Genomic DNA, 13,845 nt, shown 5'->3' with positions numbered 1-13,845 from the left:
CATGTTGAGGAGGTTCACAACTATTTCTAGTTTGCCGCATGTTTCTACTGTTAAATTTGATCAGATGTTTTTTCTGTATCTATTGAAATAATTATATTTTGCCATTTTGTTACTAACATAGTAACTTTACACTGTTCAATGTTTAAATGATGAACAAGCTTTGCATATTGAGGATAATTCATGATGTATAATCCTTTATATATAAATATAAATATATATTTTTCTTTTCTGGATTTGATTTTCCAATCTAATAGTTTATCAAACACTTTTGCAGTTATGTTCCTGAGGGATATTAGTCTGTAGTTCTCATCCTTTTTGAGATCTTTGGCTTTGGAATCAGGATAAAACTGTCTTCATAAAATGAATTAGGAAGTATTTCCCCGATTTCTGTTTTTCTAAAAGAGTTTGTATAGGATTGATATAATGCCTTCCTAAACTGTATGATAGGATTCAACTGTGAAATTACCTGGACTTTATTTGTGAAATTGTTGGGATTTTTTTGACAGAAAGTAGGATTTATGGGTGGGCAGCTTGAGGAGGGGCAGTGCCGAGGCTCTCATGAGTGCAGAGCCCATTTGTCCAAGAGGCCATGATTACGGATGTATTTGACCCCCCACAAGCCATCTGGAATGAGCTGCTTTTCGGCCTCCCTGTCTTCAAACACATCCACATTAAACTCAGTACGGTCTACTTGGAAATGTGGATCTTCTGGCAGCCAGAGAACTTGGCGCTGCATAGGGCCTCAATCACATGCTCCTTGTTCTACAGCTGGGTACAGATGCCATGATGACTTGGCCAATGTTCACTGTGCACTGGGACTTTCCAGAGGGACCCCACATACCTGTCTGCAGCCTGTCAGCTCCATCACAGCACATCTTGTTGATACGGATGACGTGGAAGGGTTAGAGCCACACTGGGATGTGAAACCATCTTTGCTACAGCTCTCACCATGTACTTTTGGAACAAATACTGGCAGCCTCCAGGGCTTTAGAGGAGTGCTGCTGATATTCATCTGACACCATGTGGCCACATAATGGGAACTCATCCACTTTTGCCTTCTTCCACCCCAGGTCAAAGATGCAGATCTTGGCATTAGAGACACCTGTGCAGATGCCAGACTTTGGAAATGGCTTGTTCTTACAATACTGGTAACACCAGGTGGGGTGGCAGCCCATGGCAACACCAGAAACTTTAGTGGTGTACCAAGGAAAAAAGCTAAATGGGAAATTGCTTTAAATTATAAAGTTGATTTTTAAATTGAGACAGCAATGCTCACATTTGCTATTTATTCTTGTGTCAGTTTTGGTCATTTGTGTCTTTCAAGGAATTTATCCACTTCATGTAGGTTGGCAAATTCATTGGCATGAAGTTCCCATAAAATTTCCTTATAATTTTTTTTTAGCTTAAATTTTTAGTTAACATACAGTGCAATATCGGTTTCAGGAGTAGAATTTGATAATTCATCACTTACATACAACACTCAGTGCTCATCACAAGTGCCCTCCTTAGTACCCATCACCCATCTAGCCATCTCCCACCCTCTCTCCATCAACAGAGAACAAACCGAGGATCCTTATTATCTTTTTACGGTTGAAAGTTCTGCAGTGAATTCCCTTTCTTTTATCCCTAATATTATTCATTTGTGCTTTCTTTTTTGCTAATGAGTCCAGCTGGAGGGTGATCTGTTACATTCATCTTTCCAAACATTAGCTTTTAGTTTGAAGAGTTTTAGTTATTGTTTTTCTGTTTTCTATTTTATTGATACTAGTACTTACCTTTATTATTTCCTTCTTTTAGCTTGTTCTGGGTTTAATTTATTCCCTTTATGGTGGAAGCTTACTTTGATCATTAGAGACTTCTATTTCTAATAAAGGTATTTAATACTATTAGTTTTTCTCTATGTCCTGCTTTAGCTCTGTACATTTCTTAATTTCTCTTGTGATTTTTTTTTTTTCTGACCCAGTTCACTAGAAGTGAGTCATTTAATTTCCAGGATATTTTGGGTTTTCCTGCTTGCCTTATTTTAATATTTCTAATTTAATTCCACTGTGCTAAGAGAACCTACTTGATATGATTTCAATCTATTTAAATTCATTAGGGCTTGTTTTATGGGTCAGAATATAGTCTGTCTTAGCAAATCTCTATCTGCATTTTAAACGAATGTGAAATATTTATTCTGCTGGTGGTGGTGGAGTGTACCATAAGCATCACTTAATCAAAGTGATTGATAATGTTGTTAGATAGTCTACATCTCTGATGACTTTGTCTAATTTTATCAATTGCTAAGAGATGGCTGTTAAATTCTCCAACTGATGTAGAATTGACTGCTTCTTCTCTTGACTTTGTCAGACTTGCTTCATGTTTTGGGTGCTCACACATGTATAATTACTATATATTTCTGATGAAGTGGCCCTTCTGTCTTTATTAAGTGTCTTTATCTCTGGCAATACAATATTGTTAAAAATCTATTTTATTTGATGTTAACATAGAACTTTAAGCATCCTTGTGCTTATGGCTTGCATTGCATATCTTTTTTCCATCCGTTTACTATAACCTCTCTGTGTCTTTACATTTAAACAGAATCCTGGCAGAAAATGGTTGGTTTTTGTTTGTTTTGTAACCCATTCTGACAATCTTTTGAATTGTTTAATCCATTAATATCTATCATAATTATTAATTCAGTTTTGTTGGGTCTATTATTTAAGCATCGATTTGTCTTTCCAGTTTTTTGTTCCCCTATTTCTTTTTTCCTACTTTTTGGATTATTTGAATATTTTTTAAAATTCCATCTTAATATTTCTCCTGGCTCTTTTTCTATCCTTTTTTTTATTTTTTTTGCATTTTTTCAGTACTTGCCCTAAGAATTATAATATGCACTCTTAAATTTTCATTGGCTACTGACAGTAAAAATATAACTACTACAGTGCACCTGGGTGACTCAGTCAGTTGAGCATCCAACTCTTGATTTCATCTCAGGTCATGATCCCAGTGTCATGGGATCGAGCCCTACATCGGGCTCTGCACTGAGCGTGGAGCCTGCTTATGATTCTCTCTCCCTTTGCCCCTCTCCACCACTTGTGTGCTCTCTACAATATATATATTACTACTAAGATAATAGCAGTTATCTGTTACAGTGACATATGTTATAAACCCTACCAGAAAGATTATATCTTTCTTTACACCGTTCAGTTATTGACAAAGAAACTAGGAGTAAAGAGGACCAAAAACAGTCTTTTGCAATATCCAGATATTCATCTTTTCCAATGTTCTTCTTTTGTTTCCTGAGGATTCAAGTTTCCATCTGCTGTCATATTCCTTCCGCCTGAAGAACATCCTTTAGCATTTCTCATAATGCAGGTCCTCTGGTGACAAATTATTTTCATTTTCTTTCATCTGAAAATGACTTTTTGGTCTCATATTTTAAAAATATTGTGTGTGAGGGGGGCGCCTGGGTGGCTCAGTCAGTGAAGCGTCCGACTTCGGCTCATGTCATGTTCTCTCGGTTTGGGAGTTCAAGCCCTGCGACGGGCTCTGTGCTGACAGCTCAGAGCCTGGAGCCTGCTTCAGATTCTGTGTCTCCCTGTCTCTCAGCCCCTCCCCTGCTCACACTCTGTCTATCTCTGTCTCTCAATAATAAATAAACATTTAAAAAATTAAAAAAATATATATATTGTGTGAGGAATACAGATTAAGCAGATACCTTAAGCTTTGCCTTTAAAGACCTTCTAAACTTCTTAATGAGGTAGCGTGCTTAATTAAAATGACATTGTGCTTTGTATGTTTTCTTCCTGAAAGTCTTTTTCTCTCCTCTCCTCTCCTCCTCTGAATGGAAATTTTATCCTCGTACTTTGACATACAATTCAAATACCATTTCTTCTTGGGTGCTGTTCTGCCCACTGTGCTAGCCAGAGAAGCATTATTTTCTCCGACTTCATATTTATATATTATATATTACATCTCCAATAGGAAAAGAACAAATCATAAGCACAGATGGTGAGGATGTCCTAAGGGAGAGCATCTCTTATCTGAGCATTTCTTTTTACTTTCAATCCCACTTACCCTGCACTGAGAATTTCAGCATGCAGCTATGTTTTCCTTTTGTTTGTTAATCCAATTATGTGTCCTCCTCCACTAATAAATTTTTCATGTGATTTCCCATTGCTATCACTGTGAGATCTTTGATTGCAAATCTGTCGCATTCTTTTATCTTTCCTATATCTACATTTATGGCCCTTTTGTTAAGATAGCACTGGATAGTGCATTTGTTCCTTCACCTGTGAAAATCCCAATAGATAGAATGTCCAATGGAATTGCAAAGTATCAAGGATGTTCCAGAACACTCTCCATTATCCTGGAAACAACATCTGGCTCTGGCCCCAGGTGCAAGTTTTTGCAAAGAGAGCTGAGAGAATATTCCACTGCTCTGGGCGGTTGCCTTTAATCTTCAAAGATATTTTCAAGAAACATAGAATTCTGTTGGATTTTCTGTGCTCATTGTGGTTGTTGTGTGTATAGCATGTTGTATTTAAACATTTCTATCTTTCATCGAATTTAGGAAGTGTGCCGCTATCATGTCTTCACATATTTTTTTTCTGCCCCATTGTCTCTCCCTCTGGTTTTCCCGTATGTTTGATCATTCTATCCAACCTAAAAGATATTGTTTCTTTTTCAAAATCTTGTTTTTCTTGTTTTTCATTTTTTATCATTTCTATTGCTATCTTTGCATTCATTTACTCTTTCCTCTGCCATGTCTATTTGACTATTAAGTTTTTAGCAAATATTTTATCGTAATTCTAATTTTCAGTTCTGTAACTTCCATTTGCTTATTATTTTATTGTTTTTATATCTCTGCTGAGACTTCTCATTTCTCTGCTGAGATCCTCAATTGCTGAAAACATGTTCTGTTTTCCTTCATTGACTATTGTTATAATAGCTTCTTCAATATCCTTATCTGTTCGTTCCAGCAACTTGCTCATCTCAGGGTCAGACACAATCCATTTTCTCTTCTCTCGAGAATGTGCTCCATTTTGGGTGACCTTTGTACGTTGGGTAATTTTGGATGTATCTTAGACATTGTGAATGTTAACGGATCTTGGATACTGTTTTTTGTCTTTTTGTTTTGGTTGCTTTCTCTGGTAGTGTGGTTTTCTTCGTTGTAGCAGGGAATTTTCTTGGCCCGTCTTAAAGTGCTGACGGTTGCTTGGATGGCACCTCCGGTTCAGTTCAGATCTTTTGTCTCTAGCTCAGCTGCTCTGAGTCTGTTCCATGCACACCTGTTTCTGGGGTCAGTCAGAGAAACTGATGGACGGAGACTGGGGATCCCTCCTCTGCCTCTTACCCTTCCTGGATTACCCCCACTTGCATTCAGTTTCCTGGCTTCACTACGGTTTCTTGGAAAACCCGATTACCCCTGCCATTGCTGTGTGAACCATGCAGACCATACTTAGCCCCATGACTATTAAAAGGCATGGAGATATAAACTTGACTGTGTAGATCTACGGATCTCCTCCTGCAAGTGCACGTGCACTCCCATCAGTCTGTGCTTCGGTTCACTGTCTAGTACCATCAGGCAGTCTCCTCCTACGTCCAGCTTCCATGCTTGTTTTCTGCAAAGGAGGGAATTGTCCGGTAGGGTCTTAGTCTGTCAGACTCATGAGTGGACGTTTCTGCATAAGTTTTTTTTTTTTTTTTAAATAATTTTGTACCCAGGGGCACCTGGGTGGCTCAGTCTGCTCAGCAGCCATTCTTGGAGTTGGCCCAGGTCATGACCTCACGGTTTGTGAGTTTGAGTCCTGCATCTGGCTCTGTGGTGACAGCATGGGCCTTCTTGGGATTCTCTCCCTCCCTCTCTCTTTCTGCTCCTCCCTTGCTCATGCTCTCTCTCTCCAAAAATAAATAAACACAATTAAAACAGAAAATAATTTTTGCCAAGGTGAACAGCCTCTATTACATAAGTATGAAAAACCACTTTAAAAAGAAAAAGAAAGAAAAAGAAAAAGAAATTTAAAAACACTTTTTAATCTAAATGTAATGGAAGGAGTTAAAAAAAAGCTATCTTGTTCACTTGCTCTAGGAAATCAGTAAAGATACCAAATCGATCGATAAATGCCTGGGAGAACTGAGGTTCTCTAATCCTCAAGGTAAAAGTGGAATAGAATAATTTTTAAAGTAGCAAATATTTATCGAGTGCTTATATTTACCCTTCAGAATGGCATCATGGTTCACGTTCTATTTTCACTTCTGTTTTACAGCTGAGGAAACAGAGGCATCGAAAGTTAAGTAACCTGACCAAGGTCATAGAGTGAGGGAGCCTGGACATTCCAGGGGAATTCGGGGACAGCCAGAGCTGGTTCCGGCCTCCCCCGGGTTAACCTATGCAAGACTGTCAGTGTCCTCAGCAGAGTGCCATGGCCAACAGACAGAGCAAAAGGGAAGCATTAGTGTGTAGAGATACCTGAGGGCGGACTCAGAAGGTGCCACCCACTCTTTCAGGGAGAAAAAAGAAGACCCCACCCTAGATAGGAGGTGCAGAAGTCACAGGAAAGGTGTCCAGTTGAAGCGGGAAGGCTGTAGAGTGTTGGACCCTGACAACCCAAGGCACTGGGGGAACGTGGCCATCAGGGAGTACCAGCTCGAGGCTCAAAACTAGCAGAAGGCACCAGTCACACCTCAGTGGACATCAGAGCAGGACATCCAGAAGAATCAGAGAATGCACAAGATGCTGGCACCATGAGCCCTTCCTACACTTAGAGGCCCTCAGGAAAAAAGACTGCGAGGAGAAGAACCTTCTGCGAGGAGAGAATGCCTTGAAGGAAGTGTGATTAAATACTCTGAAGACTTACTAAAATTAAAAGTGACGTATTAGCTAGCAAGCCTAAGGGTCTTTCCTTCCCATTCACAGCCCATATGGAAGTTTTGATTTTTTTTAATTGTTTTTTAATGTTTATTTATTTTTGACAGACAGAGACAGAGTGCGAGCAAGGGAGGGGCAGAGAGAGAGGGAGACACAGAATCCGAAGCAGGCTCCAGGCTCTGAGCTGTCAGCACAGAGCCCGATGCGGGGCTCAAACCCGCAGACCGCGAGACCATGACCTGAGCCAAAGTCGGATGCTCAACCGACTGAGCCACCCAGGTGCCCCAGAAGTTTTAAAGTAAGATGACATCAGTCCCCAAAAAAGATATTTATGATTTTTTTTTTTTTTTTTTTTTTTTTGTCCACCTGAGTCTTAGCAAGTTTTAGATTTGGACCCTTGTCTCTTACACTAGCAAACAGACATTTGCAATACAATGTGTTAGTCGGTCCTTGGAAAACAGCAGAATCTTCTGAGAAGATGTGGTGTCTAAGCTAAGAAGCTTCCAGGCAGGCAGCACCAAGCCTGGGAAGGAGTTGCCCTTGGGAAGGTGTTTCATGATCTCGCCTTCAGTGGTCTCAGCCAATGAAAAGATTTCAAGGTAAGCACGATTGGTTTGTGGAATTTCAAGTATACAGTTAGGGCTGGCATTTTCAGAGTAAGGGAGAAAGCAGAAATTAGGGTAGAGGTGAGCAAGAGGTAGATCGTTTGTACTCAGTTCTCCATAAATTAAATGAATTATGCACAATGTCTTGTAAAAACCACAGCAAGATTATTATGGAACTAGAAAAGCTGGCTCTAAGGTTAATAATGAAAAATACTAAACAAGAAAACCAGAACATTTTTGAAGTATAAGAGCAATAAGGAATCATTTGTTGCAACATATTGCAAATCTCTAGTCTACCAAAACACAGTGTGGTTCTGGCGCATGGGTAGATTGATCCAAGGAACAGAATGGAAAGTCCAGAATTAGACTCAAATACATAAGGTAATTTAGTAAATGATAAAAATGACATTTCAAGTCAACGGGAGGGGGGATTGGTTATTCAATCGATGGTGTCTGAACATCTGGAAAAAATAACAACAACGCTGCAGCCATACCACACACTTAGGCCGAAACAAATGCAGAATTCTGATGAAAAAAAACTTTAAATGTCAAACATAAAACCATTAACATTCTGGAGAAAGCCATAAAGTTTTTTTTTTTTTTTTACAATAATACCAGAATGAGGAGGATTTTTCTCAGTATGAAACAAAACTCAGAAGCCAACACTTTTTGATAAATTTGGTGACACACAATGGTTCCTCCCAGAGAAAAATGCCATAAGCAAAGTCAAGACAATGACAAGCTAGAAAACAAATTTAAAAAAAGTTAGTCCACAAAGCACTAATTTCTTTAACGTGTAAAGAGAAGGACCAACGGTATGATAGGTAACGAGCAAAATATGTTGTCAGTTCTCCGAAAAAGCTAAAAAGAATACGAGAATGTGTGCAACCGCTCTTGTAGAATTTCTAAAATGCAGTTGGAAGCACCAACGGATTTCTACTTCTCAGGTGGACAAAAGCACCCATGGGGGGCTCTGTAGGTTCTCACTGGCAGGGAAACACTAGTCCCTTTCAGAGGATGCGCGACCTGGGTTGGTCTGCAAGGCAGGGATTCTCAACACCGATTGCCCTCCAGAATCACCTCGGGCCTTTAAAAATTCCTCGTGGCCAGGGAATAACCCAAATCTTTGTGGGTGGACCCAAGAATCTGCACTGGGGGATCCTCCTGTGCAGGCAGCTTGAGAATCATTGCTGGAAGGAATTGAGGGATTTGGGCTGCAGATATACTCATGCATATAATATTATATGCACAAGGGTTAGTCTTTGGAGCATGGTTTGCGGTAACAGGGACAGGGAAGGCAGTAAATATCCACCAGCGAGGCACTGGTCAGATGATCCCGTGCCTCCAGATGATGGAAAACTATGCCGAAGGTAATTCTATAGAGGTTGATTTGGAGCAATTGCGATAATGTGCAGTATATTTAGTGAGCAAAGTGGACCATGAGAGTGTGGATAGAGTAGTACCCTCGGTGCTCACAGACCCTATGTGTACATATGCTTGCACCTGCGTGGAGACTGAAGACGGCTGAAAGGTCCAGAAGACACTGGTATAGGAACTGCCTCTGGGGAGGGGACTGGGAGGGAGACTTCTTGTCACTATATAACTTTTCTTTTTGGATTTTGAGCTATGGGCATGTATTCACTATTTTTTTTAACTTAAAATAACTTTTTTAAGTTTATTTATTTATTTTGAGAAAGAGAGTACACACACATGGGGGAGGGGCAGAGAGAAAGGCAGAGAGAGAGAATCCCAAGCAGGCTCCTCACTGTCAGTGCAGAATCCGGCGCGGGGCTCGATCTCATGAACCATGAGATCATGACCTCAGCCAAAACCAAGAGTCTGACGCTGAACCAGCTGAGCCACCCAGGTGCCCTTAAAGCCAAATAATTTTTTTATTTTTTTTTTATTTTTTTTAATTTTTTTTTCCAACGTTTATTTATTTTTGCGACAGAGAGAGACAGAGCATGAACGGCAGAGGGGCAGAGAGAGAGGGAGACACAGAATCGGAAACAGGCTCCAGGCTCCGAGCCATCAGCCCAGAGCCCGACGCGGGGCTCGAACTCACGGACCGCGAGATCGTGACCTGGCTGAAGTCGGACGCTTAACCGACTGCGCCACCCAGGCGCCCCCCAAATAATTTTTTTAAAGCAGACGTGGGTCCAGACTGTCAAGCAGATATGAATTGTCCTGCACAAGGTTTTAAACTTTTTAAAATTCATCGTCAGTATTTGAAAATCAATAGCTACATATTAAAACCCCACTTTTTGTGTTCCTTGAAAAAATCAGAAAATCTGGCAGCACTGGGCCTAAAGCACCATACAGCGTCCATGAACTGAAGGTGCCTACAGACAGGGCAGGAGTCTCCTATTGGTCACAGGAACCTTCTAGGGGCTCCTGAGGCAGGAATTTTACTGTGTTTACTTCTTACTCTGCCAGGATAGTGTCGAACACATAGGAAGTGGTCGATAATTTTTATTTCAAAATGGAACCAAATTTCCATATTAATTATAAGTGCCAGCTTACTGGCATGGAAGCAGGGGAATGGTGTAGGAAGGGCTTGCTGCAATGAAATCATTCTATTTTACCCTGAATTGACAGCTGTTAATATGCAGCACATGTGGCTAGCATTTAAAGAAGGTCTGGTTATTCTTTTCTCACGATATTGCAAGACTTAACAGACACCAGAAAACACAAAGGTACGTGAAGACTGGAAATTAATGTCTCCCAATCAACATTTCCAGGAGGACGGACCTCTCCTTCAGAAAGATTTTGTTTATTTACTGATGTATTCCAGGGAAACTGATTTGTAATCTGGTCAGGATGTGCTTATGAGTTAATACATTCATTTTTCTCTCGTCAAAAAAAAAAAAATTAAAACGTCTATCAACTAGTATGCAATTCAGAAAATGGAAATTGGCACAGGAACTAATTGCAGCTCACAGAAGAAAAAAAAATCTGCTATTTTGATGAATATGTGTTTTCCTAGCGTTTCTGTTATTTCCGTTGGTAATTGCAGAAAACAGTTTTAGTGGGAACAATTATTATGGTTCTCTATGTATTTCTATTCTGAGTTGTGAATAAGGCAGTGTTCCTGGCAAATATTTAGGATCCATCTGGAAAGGGGGAATGACAAAAATTCCAGAAGATAAGCTTTCCTGGTTTCAGTGTGTCTCCAGCTTTCAACTGCTGGTTGCATGAAAAATACACGTGATGTGCAGTACGAGACTCAGAAACTTACACGCATACTTTTCAGTTTCGAAAGAATGAAAATCCATAGAATACTTAAATATCTGGACACAAAAATGCTGAACAACTGTGTGCTCTCCGTTTGCTGAATACAGGTTAGGATCAATTCAGAAAGCCTAGCCCACAACCAGCTGTTTTGTTTGGAGGCTCTTAGGGACATTCTTTGGCAGATTGCATTTTGAAATTTTTAAAAAATTCCAGGGTGTCATGTGGCTCCAGAGCCTACTGTTGCCCCAGCTGTCAGGATGAGGAGTCTGCTGGGGCCCAAAGAATGTGAAAACAGAGGAGTTAATATGGAAAGGAGAGATCTGTTTTAAGACAGCACGAAAAGTGCCAGTATTTTATAGATTTATAACCATACGTTTTCAAATCAATTTCACAATTTACTCTATAATGAGTTAAAAATCCTTCTCGCTACTGACATGCATTTCAAATTTGAAGCACATTTTTCTATTCAATGAATGTAATAAATGATTCAGAAACTTGAAACTCTTGAGCAGCCATAAAGTTTCCAAACACCATATACTTTAAAGAGAACAAAATAGTACAAAACAGAAAAAATTAAATTTGTATTCGAAATAGTTAACAATTACCTTAAAGGCAGTTTCTTGTCATAGAAAGAAATTAATCAGTAGTAATGAAACGGATTAGTACAAAAATTATGAGAAGATCTATTTCACCCGTTATAGGGACTTGTAAGTCCCTTCTTTTCCTCCCTAATTTTATATGGATTTCCCGTCCCCCCTTTTTTTAATGTTTACTTATTTTTGAGAGAGAGACAGAGTGTGAGCAGGGGAGGGGCAGAGAGAGAGGGCGACCAGAATCCGAAGCAGGCTCCAGGCTCTGAGCTGTCAGCACAGAGCCCTACGTGGGGCTTGAACTCACCAACTGTGAGATCATGACCTCAGCTGAAGTCGGACCCCCAACGAACTGAGCCACCCAGGAGCCCCTCCTGTCCCTTGATATAGAGGGATCATTACCCATAATACATATATGTATCAGCTTTAGTTAAGGTTGTGGCAAAGAGAGATTTTCCTCAAGCAGCTGGGCACAAACTGGAAAGGAGGGAGAGGATTGGGGGGTATGTACAGATAGCAGTAAGAGAGGAAAAGCCTTCCGTGAAATGACTTGAGCTGACGACAGAACCACAAATAAGAACATAAACGGGCCTGAGACCCTCAAGAGAAGGTACCAGCCCACCAACTGGAGAGTGAGGTCCTGTCTGGGGTCTGCCCGCTGGTTGACCCTGGGATCCAACTGATGGTTTTCAACTGTCTCGCCAGGTGTTACCAGAGAGCCGGGCATGTAGCAAGGGTTCACAAACATTTGTAGACTGAGTGCACAATTACACAGGCAAATGAATCCTGACCCCTGGGGGAGGCTGGTGGCTTTGCGCATGTGCGCGCGTGCACACACACACACACACACACACACACACACACACACACCTCCCTTTCAGAAGAATGGCAGAAGTGGGAGGGGCAGGGCGGGCAGGGTATTGAACGGTGGGGTCTGGGGAGGTCCGGGCAGGGGCAGGGTGGCTCTCCTGCCCAGGTGCCCTGGCTCCACTCCACCAGCCCTTGGAGATACGGATCAGACTTGAGCTGGGCATCCTCCCTCAGTCTTGCTTCTCTATCCCTTCAGGCTCTAAGGATACTTTCCAAGATTCATTCTTGCACTTGAAGGCGAGAGAGAGGGCACAGAAGACTCGAGGCAATTTTTCCAAGAGGACTTGACAAAAACTGAGCCCTGATCCACTTGGTGCTGGGAAAGAATGATTGAATCAATCCCGGTTAACACTTTAAAGTGTAGTCTTACAATGTAGTTTTCCCTCTTTTGTGTTTACGTAGCCTTGATAATAGGCATAAGCTATTATTTCATTGGTAAGAAGATCTGCTGTAAGCGTTTTTCCGTGAAGCAATGTGTGACTAAGCATAGTTAACTGACCTGCTTGTAGTTAGTAAGTGACGCAGCCAGGACTGGGATCCAAAGATTCGGATCATAAGGTCATCACTCCTGCCACCAGTTGAGAATTAGCACCCCAACATTGAGCCAGGTACATGTTTCTGTTACAGGCAGAACATCAAGCTGAGCCCAGCACTCAGTTCCACAGCCTTTGTTCTCTCACAGCTGGGCCTTCTTAAACTCCACCCATAAACTTCGCCTTGTCTTGGATCATCCTGTTGCCATCAGTCAGGTGCTGGCCCCTGCCCTGGTCTCCGGTCCCAGTTTCCCCCTGGCTCGGGCCTCCTGGCCATGCTTCGGGTAGCTGCCTCCTAATGACTGTGATGGTCGACTCCTGCCCTCTCCTGCCTCCTGTGGGCCTGGCCTGGGACTCATACCCTCCTGCCTCCGCTCTGACCTTCCACTTTCCGCTCCGCTGCTCTCTGCTCCTGATATTAATATCATCCATTCAGCATGGATTGAGCACTTAGAGAGGCAGATACCTGTTCGCCACGAGGAGCCAGCAACAAGCGAGTCAGAGGCCTGCCTTCATAAGGCTTGCAGGAGACTGTGAGCTTACCTAGACCAGAGAGGAGAGGCCACTCCAGGCCCCTTGACAGACTTTTGCACGATACTATCCTTTGCTTACCAGACTGGAATGTGTCCATCTGAGTGTAGCTGGATCATGTGAGGTTCTGGCCTGTCCTCGCCCACTCTCTGTGGTCCTAAATCACACGCCGCTCCCATGTCAGAATATGACAGAAATAATACCTCGTATGAACGCATGCCCTATCTGTAGCTTATCCGTCATTTTTCTCCTTTAATTCACACCTTTCCAAGAACGCACACCCTTCACAAAAGACAATGTCCCAGAAGTGGGCATTGTGTAAATGAGTCAGCCTGCGTCAAACTGGCAGCACAAGGCTTGTTGGAGCATAAGAGAATGCGCTCAGGAAAATATTGCTGATTGACTCTGTTCAATGTTTTAAATGTGGCTCACTCATCTGAACATGAGTCAGCATGAGTCCATTCGTGGGCTTTCAAAAGGCACTTAAAGAGTTTCTGAGTCTCTCCTCGACCCACTGAGTTCTCTGGGGGAGTAGCTGAGCGAGGAGAGTTTAAATTTCCAAGGTGCCCCAGCTCTCTTGGTGACTTGGAAGCATCTGGAAAGCTGTGCTGGCCAGGTAAAGGCACGGG

The 13,845-nt window shown here is 41.7% G+C and overlaps 1 pseudogene; it reads right to left on the bottom strand.

Annotated features, from left to right (window-relative positions):
• Positions 1-556: 556 nt before the first annotated feature.
• Positions 557-13,845, bottom strand: part of LOC121038302 (60S ribosomal protein L10-like) — a 99,549-nt pseudogene continuing 86,260 nt past the window's right edge.

Source organism: Herpailurus yagouaroundi, unplaced genomic scaffold (assembly GCF_014898765.1).
Source record: "Herpailurus yagouaroundi ecotype Mexico unplaced genomic scaffold, PumYag 165, whole genome shotgun sequence".
NCBI lineage: Eukaryota > Metazoa > Chordata > Mammalia > Carnivora > Felidae > Herpailurus > Herpailurus yagouaroundi.
This window is presented reverse-complemented; position numbering and strand designations above follow the sequence as displayed.